This window comes from Rattus norvegicus, chromosome 3 (genome assembly GCF_036323735.1).
Source record: "Rattus norvegicus strain BN/NHsdMcwi chromosome 3, GRCr8, whole genome shotgun sequence".
In the NCBI taxonomy this organism is placed as follows: Eukaryota; Metazoa; Chordata; class Mammalia; order Rodentia; family Muridae; genus Rattus; species Rattus norvegicus.
This window is the reverse complement of record NC_086021.1, coordinates 15,064,438-15,073,601: the sequence shown is the minus strand read 5'-3', so window position 1 is coordinate 15,073,601 and position 9,164 is coordinate 15,064,438.

Below are 9,164 nucleotides of genomic sequence, written 5' to 3'. Positions count from 1 at the left end.
AAACAAAAATGACCATAGAAAGAATCAACAGAACCAAAAGTTGGTTCTTTGAGAAAATCAACAAGATAGATAAACCCTTAGCCAGACTAACGAGAGGACACAGAGAGTGCGTCCAAATTAACAAAATCAGAAATGAAAAGGGAGACATAACAACAGATTCAGAGGAAATTCAAAAAATCATCAGATCTTACTATAAAAACCTATATTCAACAAAACTTGAAAATCGTCAGGAAATGGACAATTTCCTAGACAGATACCAGGTACCGAAGTTAAATCAGGAACAGATAAACCAGTTAAACAACCCCATAACTGCTAAGGAAATAGAAGCAGTCATTAAAGGTCTCCCAACCAAAAAGAGCCCAGGTCCAGACGGGTTTAGTGCAGAATTCTATCAAACCTTCATAGAAGACCTCATACCAATATTATCCAAACTATTCCACAAAATTGAAACAGATGGAGCACTACCTAATTCCTTCTACGAAGCCACAATTACTCTTATACCTAAACCACACAAAGACACAACAAAGAAAGAGAACTTCAGACCAATTTCCCTTATGAATATCGACGCAAAAATACTCAATAAAATTCTGGCAAACCGAATCCAAGAGCACATCAAAACAATCATCCACCATGACCAAGTAGGCTTCATCCCAGGCATGCAGGGATGGTTTAATATACGGAAAACCATCAACGTGATCCATTATATAAACAAACTGAAAGAACAAAACCACAGGATCATTTCATTAGACGCCGAGAAAGCATTTGTCAAAATTCAACACCCCTTCATGATAAAAGTCCTGGAAAGAATAGGAATTCAAGGCCCATACCTGAACATAGTAAAAGCCATATATAGCGAACCAGTTGCTAACATTAAACTAAATGGAGAGAAACTTGAAGCAATCCCACTAAAATCAGGGACTAGACAAGGCTGCCTACTCTCTCCCTAATTATTCAATAAAGTTCTTGAAGTTCTAGCCAGAGCAATCAGACAACAGAAGGAGGTCAAGGGAATACAGATTGGAAAAGAAGAAGTCAAAATATCACTATTTGCAGATGATATGATTGTATATTTAAATGATCCCAAAAGTTCCACCAGAGAACTACTAAAGCTGATAAACAACTTCAGCAAAGTGGCTGGGTATAAAATTAACTCAAATAAATCAGTAGCCTTCCTCTTCACAAAAGAGGCCCAAGCTGGGAAAGAGATTAGGGAAACAACTCCCTTCATAATAGACCCAAATAATATAAAGTACCTCGGTGTGACAATAACCAAGCAAGTAAAAGATTTGTACAATAAGAACTTCAAGACTCTGAAGAAAGAAATGAAGAAGTCCTATGAAGATGGAAAGATCTCCATGATCATAGTTTGGCATGAATAATATAGTAAAAATGGCCATTTTACCAAAAGCAATCTACAGATTCAATGCAATCCCCATCAAAATACCAATCCAATTCTTCAAAGAGTTAGACAGAACAATTTGCAAATTCATCTGGAATAACAAAAAACCCAGGATAGCTAAACCTATCCCCAACAACGAAAGGAGTTCAGGGGGAATCACTATCCCTGAACTCAAGCAGTATTACAGAGCAATAGTGATAAAAACTGCATGGTATTGGTACAGAGACAGACAGATAGACCAATGGAACAGAATTGAAGACCCAGAAATGAACCTACACACCTATGGGCACTTGATTTTTGACAAAGGAGCCAAAACCATCACATGGAAAAAAGACAGCATTTTCAGCAAATGGTGCTGGTTCAACTGGAGGTCAACATGTAGAAGAATGCAGATTGATCCATGCTTATCACCCTGTACAGAGCTTAAGTCCGAGTGGATCAAGGACCTCCACATCAAACCAGATACACTCAAACCAATAGAAGAAAAACTAGGGAAGCATCTGGAACACATGGGCACTGGAACAAATTTACTGAACAAAACACCAATGGCTTATGTTCTAAGATCAAGAGTCAACAAATGTGATCTCATAAAACTGCAAAGCTTCTGTAAGGAAAAGGACACCGTGGTTAGGACAAAATGGCAACCAAGAGATTGGGAAAAGATCTTTACCAATACTACAACAGATAGAGTCCTTATATCCAAAATATACAAAGAACTCAAGATGTTAGACTGCAGGGAGACAAATAACGCTATTAAAAATTGGGGTTCAGAGCTAAACAAAGAATTCAGAGCTGAGGAATGCTGAATGTCTGAGAAACATCTAAAGAAATGTTCAGCATCTTTAGTCATAAGGTAAATGCAAATCAAAATAACCCTGAGATTTCACCTCACAGCAGTGAGAATGGCTAAGATCAAAAACTCAGGTGACAGCAGATGCTGGCGAGGATGTGGAGAAAGAGGAACACTCCTCCTTTGTTGGTGGGATTGTAGATTGGTACAACCATTCTGGAAATCAGTCTGGATGTTCCTCAGAAAATTTGACATTCAACTGCCTGAGGATCCAGCTAAACTTCGCTTGGGTATATACCCAAAAGATGCCCCAAAATATAAAAAAAGACACGTGCTCCACTATGTTCATCGCAGTCTTATTTATAATAGCCAGAAGCTGGAAAGAACCCAAATGCCCTTCAACAGAGGAATGGATACAGAAAATGTGGTACATCTACACAATGGAATATTACTCAGCTATCAAAAACAATGACTTTATGAAATTTGTAGGAAAATGGTCGGAACTTGAAAATATCATCCTGAGTGAGGTAACCAAATCACAGAAAAACACACATGGTATGCCCTCATTGATAAGTGGCTATTAGCCCAAATGCTTGAATTACCCTAGATGCCTAGAACAAATGAAACTCAAGATGGATGATCAAAATGTGAATGCTTCACTCCTTCTTTAAAAGGGGAACAAGAATACCCTTGGCAGGGAAGAGAGAGGCAAAGATTAAAACAGACACAGAAGGAACACCCATTCAGAGCCTGCCCCACATGTGGCCCATACATATACAGCCATCCAATTAGACAAGATGGATGAAGCAAAGAAGTGCAGGCCTAAAGGATCCGGATGTAGATCGCTCCTGAGAGACACAGCCAGAATATAGCAAACACAGAGGTGAATGCCAGCAGCAAACCACTGAACTGAGAATAGGACACCCGTTGAAGGAATCAGAGAAAGAACTGGAAGAGCTTGAAGGGGCTCGAGACCCCATATGTACAACAATGCCAAGCAACCAGAGCTTCCAGGGACTAAGCCACTACCTAAAGACTATACATGTACTGACCCTGGACTCTGACCTCATAGGTAGCAATGAATATCCTAGTAAGAGCACCAGTGGAAGGGGAAGCCCTGGGTCCTGCTAAGACTGAACCCCCTGTGAACGTGATTGTTGGGGGGAGGGCATTAGTAGGGGGAGGATAAGGGAGGGGAACACCCCCCCAAAAAAAAGAAAAAAAAGAAATACATTTAAATGAAAATTTTATAATTACAATTAAACAGAATATCTTCTAGATTTTTATAAAAAACTAATGAACAGTAAATATACTTACCAAAAAAAAAAAAAGAATTATGGGCAATTGCATTCTAAACACGAGTATGCAATTGTACCTAAAACAAATGTACTTTTTGGATGCAGGAGAAATGAACCGGTTTCTTATACAAACTGATAGCTTGTATATTATAGGTGTGGGACAGTTAATGCTTAGCATTATTTCTTTTTCTTTTCTTTTTTTTTTTTTGGAGCTAGGGACCGAACCCAGGGTCTTGCACTTGCTAGACAAGCGCTCTACCACTGTGCTAAATCACCAACCCCTATGCTTAGCGTTATTAATGAGGAGTATTTATTGGTCCTTTTTATTTTGTTATTGCCACATACTTTTTCCCTCTTCCGATGAATTACTACAGGGTTATTTATCATTTCTGTCCTCTTGAGAATATCCCTTATTTTCAGATTGTGGTTTCCCATTTTTAGACTAAGATTGCTGAAGAGACATGGCTTCCTGGTGATTATGCTGTGTAAAGTTTCCCCTCTTGTGTTGATGTGAATGATACATTTGCTCTGTAATCAATTCTAGGCTAGTATCTGTATTCTTTGAAAATGTTTTGAAAGGTGATCCAAGCCCATTTATATTTTAGAATATCCATTGAAGATTCAGGTGTTAGTCTCATGTGATCAGCTTTACGTGTGACTTAGTCTTTTTCCTTCACAGATTTTGTATTTTTATTTCTCTGTTCAGTTAGGCTTTGATGATGATGATGATTATGATGATTTTGACGATGATGATTTATTTTTATTATTATTTATTATTATAATTATAATAATAATAATTATTATTATCACTTTTATTATTATATTATATTATTGTTAATATTTATTATTATTTTATTATAATTATTATGTGTCTACTTGATATTTTCTTTGATTCTAATTCATTAACAGGTATCTCTTTCTGGTTTGGGGAATATTGTTCCCAGAAAATCACAGACAAATAGTTATTGTAGCTGATTTTATTCTCATGCTTCTCATAGTGTCCTGAACTTATGAATCAGGGACCCTGCCTCAGTTGGTTCTGATTGGAAAATACAGATATTGATACCCAGTGTCTAGGCAGGGCAGACAGAGCAGGAGTTTCAGGACGCTTGGACAAATGTCCAGAGAGTAAGAAGACATGGAGATTCTCCAGGACAGACTTTCAGGACAGAGAAGCAGCTGACATAGAAGAGCATGAGAATAAGCAGACCCAGGAGAGCTGCCCAATGGTGTCCAGGTCAAGAAAGATGTGATATAGATTTTAGCAAATAATAACGTGGGAATATCAGTGGGGGATAGCTTACCCACTCGGAGGTTAGGAAGTGGCCTTGCCATTGATCTGTTAAATGCATAGAAAATATGAAGACTCCATGTGTGAGGCCTCCATCCATAAGCCCCCTATCCCTATCCTTTTCTGCTGCCCTGTCTTCTTCAAAGGTGTTTTCTCCTCCCCAAAAACATCCCCTTGCTGCCTTCCCAGCATGACATTCTATTTCCTGGAAGGCTCAGCCTTGGATGACCAAGGGCTCCTCCCATTGGTGCAGAGCACGGTCATGCTCTGCTACATATGCAGCTGGAGACGCCAGTCTGTCCATGTGCAGTCTTCAGGAAGTGCTTTAGTCCCGCGGAGATCTGGTTCGTGACCCCTGTTGTCCTTCCTGGGTTGCAAGGCACTTCCGCTCCTTTAATACTTTCTCTCCCTTCTCCAAAGGGGACCCTGTTCTCAGTGCAATGGTTGGCTGCAAGCATCAGCCTCGGTGTTTGTCATGATCTCGGAGAGCCTCTAAGGGGACAGCTCTATCAGGCTCCTGTATGCATGTGCTTGTTGGCCTCAGCAATGTTGTTTAGGTTTGGGGGCTGCATGCATGTGGGCTGCATCCCCAGGTGGTGCAGGCCCAGAATGGCTATTCCTTCAGTCTCTGCTCTAAACTTAATCTCCATATCATGTCCTATGAATATTTTTGTTTCCCCTTAAGACAGACCGTCCTCATTTGGTTCATCTTTCTTCTTGAACTTAAAGCGGTATGTGAATTGTAAGTTGGGTAATTCAAGTTTGGGGTAGTGTGTGTGTGTGTGTGTGTGTGTGTGTGTGTGTGTGTGTGTGTATGTTTTATTTTTGTATTTTGTGTGTGTGTTTGTGTGTTTTATTTTTGTTTTTGTGTGTGTGTGTTATTTGGTTGTGGTGTGTGAATTGTATGATGGGTAATTCAAGTTTTGGGGGTATTTAGTGTGTGTGTGTTTGTGTGTTTTATTTTTGTATTTTGTGTGTGTGTGTGTGATTTGGTTGCGGTATGTGAATTGTATGTTGGGTAATTCAAGCTTTTGGGGTAGTTTGTGTATGTGTGTGTGTGTGTGTGTGTGTTTGTGTGTTTTATTTCTGTTTTTTTTGTGAGTGTGTGTGTGATTTGGTCGCCTCATTCAGGATGGTATTTTATAGTTTCATTAATTTGCTTATAATTTCATGATGTCATGGTATTTGATTACTGAGGGGCTCTCCATTACGTAGATGAACCACATTTTCTGTACCCATTCCTGTGGTCAAATCATCTGGGTTCTTCCTAGGTTCTGGCTATCATGAATACAGCTGCTGTAAACATAGTACAATGTGTGTCCTGGTTCTATGTTGGGGCATCATTTGGGAATATGCCCAGGAGTGGGGTAGCTAAATCATCAGCATACTATGTCCAATGTTCTGAGGAAAGCCCAGAGTAATTTCTGGAATATAGTACCTCATTTCAATCCCAATAATGGAGGAGTCTTACCCTTTCTCCACATGGTGGCCAGCATCTGTTGTTAACTGAATGTTTGATCTTAGCCGTTCTGCCTGCTGTATCTTTTGATTTGCATTACCCTGATGAACAATGACATGGAACATTTCTTTATGTATTTCTCAGCCATTCAAAATTCTTCTGCTGAAAATTATTTGATTAGATCTGTACCCCATTTTTAAAAGGGTTATTTGACTTTCTGGAGCATAACTTCTTGAGTTCTTTGTACATATTGAATATTAATTCTCTTTCAGATATAGGAGGGCAAAGATCTTTTTTCAAGGTATTAGTGGCCATTTTGTCATAATGACAGCGTTCTTTGCCTTGAACACACTTTGCAATTTTACAAGGTCCAATCTCTCAACCCCCTCATCGTACAGAATAAGCCACTTGTTTGGGGTTCTGTTCAAGAAATTTTCCATAGTCATCACGTGTTCAAGCTTTTCCCCACTTTTTCTTCTTTTATTTTTTTTTCTTTTTTTCAGAGCTGGGGACCAAACCCCGGGCCTTGCGCTCGCTAGGCGAGCGCTCTACCACTGAGCCAGATCCCCAACCCCGCCCCCACTTTTTCTTCTATTAGTTTGTGTATATCTCTTTTTCTCGATGCCCTTAGTCCACTTGGACTTCAGCTTCGTATAGCTTGATAAGAATGGATGGATTTACATTAATTTACATGCTGACATCTACGTGAACCAACACAGGTGATTACTTGCCTGTCTCTGTACCCATACCATGTAATTTTTATCACTATTGCTGGGTATTCAGCTTGAGCTTAGGGATTTTGATTTCCCCAGAATTTCTTTTAATTTGAGAATAGTTTTCACTACCTTCTTTTCTCTTATTCTAAATGAACTTGCATATTTCTCCTTCTAACTGTATGAATAATTTTGTTGAGATTTTCTTGGGGATTGCATTGAATCTGTAGATTGCTTTTGGCAAAGGTCCCTTTTTGCTATATCAATACTGCCAATCCATGAACATGAAAGGTCTTTCCATCTTCTCAGATTTTCTTCTTTTAGAGACATTAAGTTCTTTTCATATGGCGCTTTCCCTTGCCTTGCTTGAGTTACACGGAGGTATTTTTTGTTATGTGTGATTATTGTGAAGTGTGTCGTTTCCCTAATTTCTTTCTCGGTATGTTTATTCATGGAAGGTCACTGATCTGTTTGAGTTAATTCTATATCCAGGACGTTGCTGAAGTTCTTTATCACATGCAGTAGTTTTCTGGTGGAAATTATGGAGTCACTTAGGTATACTATCATATCACCTGCAAATAGTGATATATTGGCCTCTTCCTTTCATATTTGTATCCCTTTGTCCTCCTTTTGTTGTTTAATTGGTCAGGCTAGCACATTGAGCACGATATTGAATAAGTAGGGAGAGAATGAATAGCCGCGTCCAGTCCCTGATTTTAGAGGGAGAGCTTCAAGTTTCTCTTCATTTAGTTTGATTTTTGGCTACTGGTTTGCTGTACATTATGTTACTGTTGTTGAATATGGGCCTTGAATTCCTATCATTGTAAGACTTTCGCTATGAAGCGGTGTTTTATTTTGTCAAATGCTTTCGCAGCATCTAGTGAGATGAAAATGTCATTTTTTTCTTTCAGTTTGATTATCTAGTGGATTATGTTGATGGAATTCCATATTGAAATATCCTTGCATTCCTGTTTTGAAGTCTCTTTGATCATGATGGATGACCATTTTGATGTGTTCATGGGTTTGGTTTGCAATGATTTGATTGAATATTTTTAGTCAATATTCAAAAGGGAAATTGGTCTGAAGTTCACTTTCTTTATTGGGTCCTTGTGTGCTTTAGGTATAAGTGTAACAGTGGCTTCATCCATGGAATTGGGTAGTGTTCCTCTGTTTGTATTTTGTGGAAAATTTTGGACAATATTTGGTTCTAGGAAGTGCGGATAGAATTTTCCACTAAAATCATCTGGTCCTGGGATCTTTTCCCAATTGGGAGCCTTTTAATAATTGTTTCTAATTTTTTTAGGATTCATGGTACAGTTTAGATATTTTTTCTGACCCTGACTTAAGTTTGGTAACTGCTCCCTGTATAGAAAATTGATCATTTGGTCCAGATTTTCTACTTTTCTTGAATATAAACTTATGTAATACGGTATGATGATGTTTTGAATTTCTGCAGATTCTGTTATTTTGTTTCCCTCTCCTTTCTGATTTTGTTATTTGGATACTTTCTCTGTGCCCTTTTGTCATTCTAGCTCAGGTTTATGTACCATGTTGATTTACCCTTGGATCCAGCTCCTGGTTCTATTGATTCTTTGTCGAGTTCTTTGTGTTTCTCCTTAGTTGATTTCAGACCTGAGTTTGATTATTTCCTGCCTTCTGCTCCTCTCGGGTGAATCTGCTTCTTTTTGCTTTTGAGCTTTTATATTTGTTGTCAAGCTGCTAATGTATGCTCTCTCCAGTTTCCCTTTGGATGCTCTCAGAGCTTTGAGTTTTCCTCTTAGCTCTCCTTTCATTGTGTCCCATAAGTTTGTTTGTTGTACCTTACATTTCCTAAAATTTTAAAACATTTTTAATTTTTTAAATTTTTTTCTTTAGTTCTTCCTCTACCAAGTTATCACTGAGTAAAATATTGGTCAACCTCTATGAGTATTTGGGCTTCCTGACATTTTTGTTGTTATTGAAGTCCAGCCTTAGGTCATGGTAGTGTGAGAAAATGCATGTGATTATTTCACTCTTTTGTATCTGTTGATGCCTCTTTTATGACCAACTGTATGATCAGTTTTGGAGAATGTGTTGTGAGTTCCTGAGAATAAGGTGTATTCTTTTGTTCTAGGATGAAATATTCTATAGATATTTCTTAAATCCATTTGGTTCAAAATCTCTTAATTTCTCTGTGTCTCTGGTTTCGCTTTCCATGATCTGGCCATTGCTGAG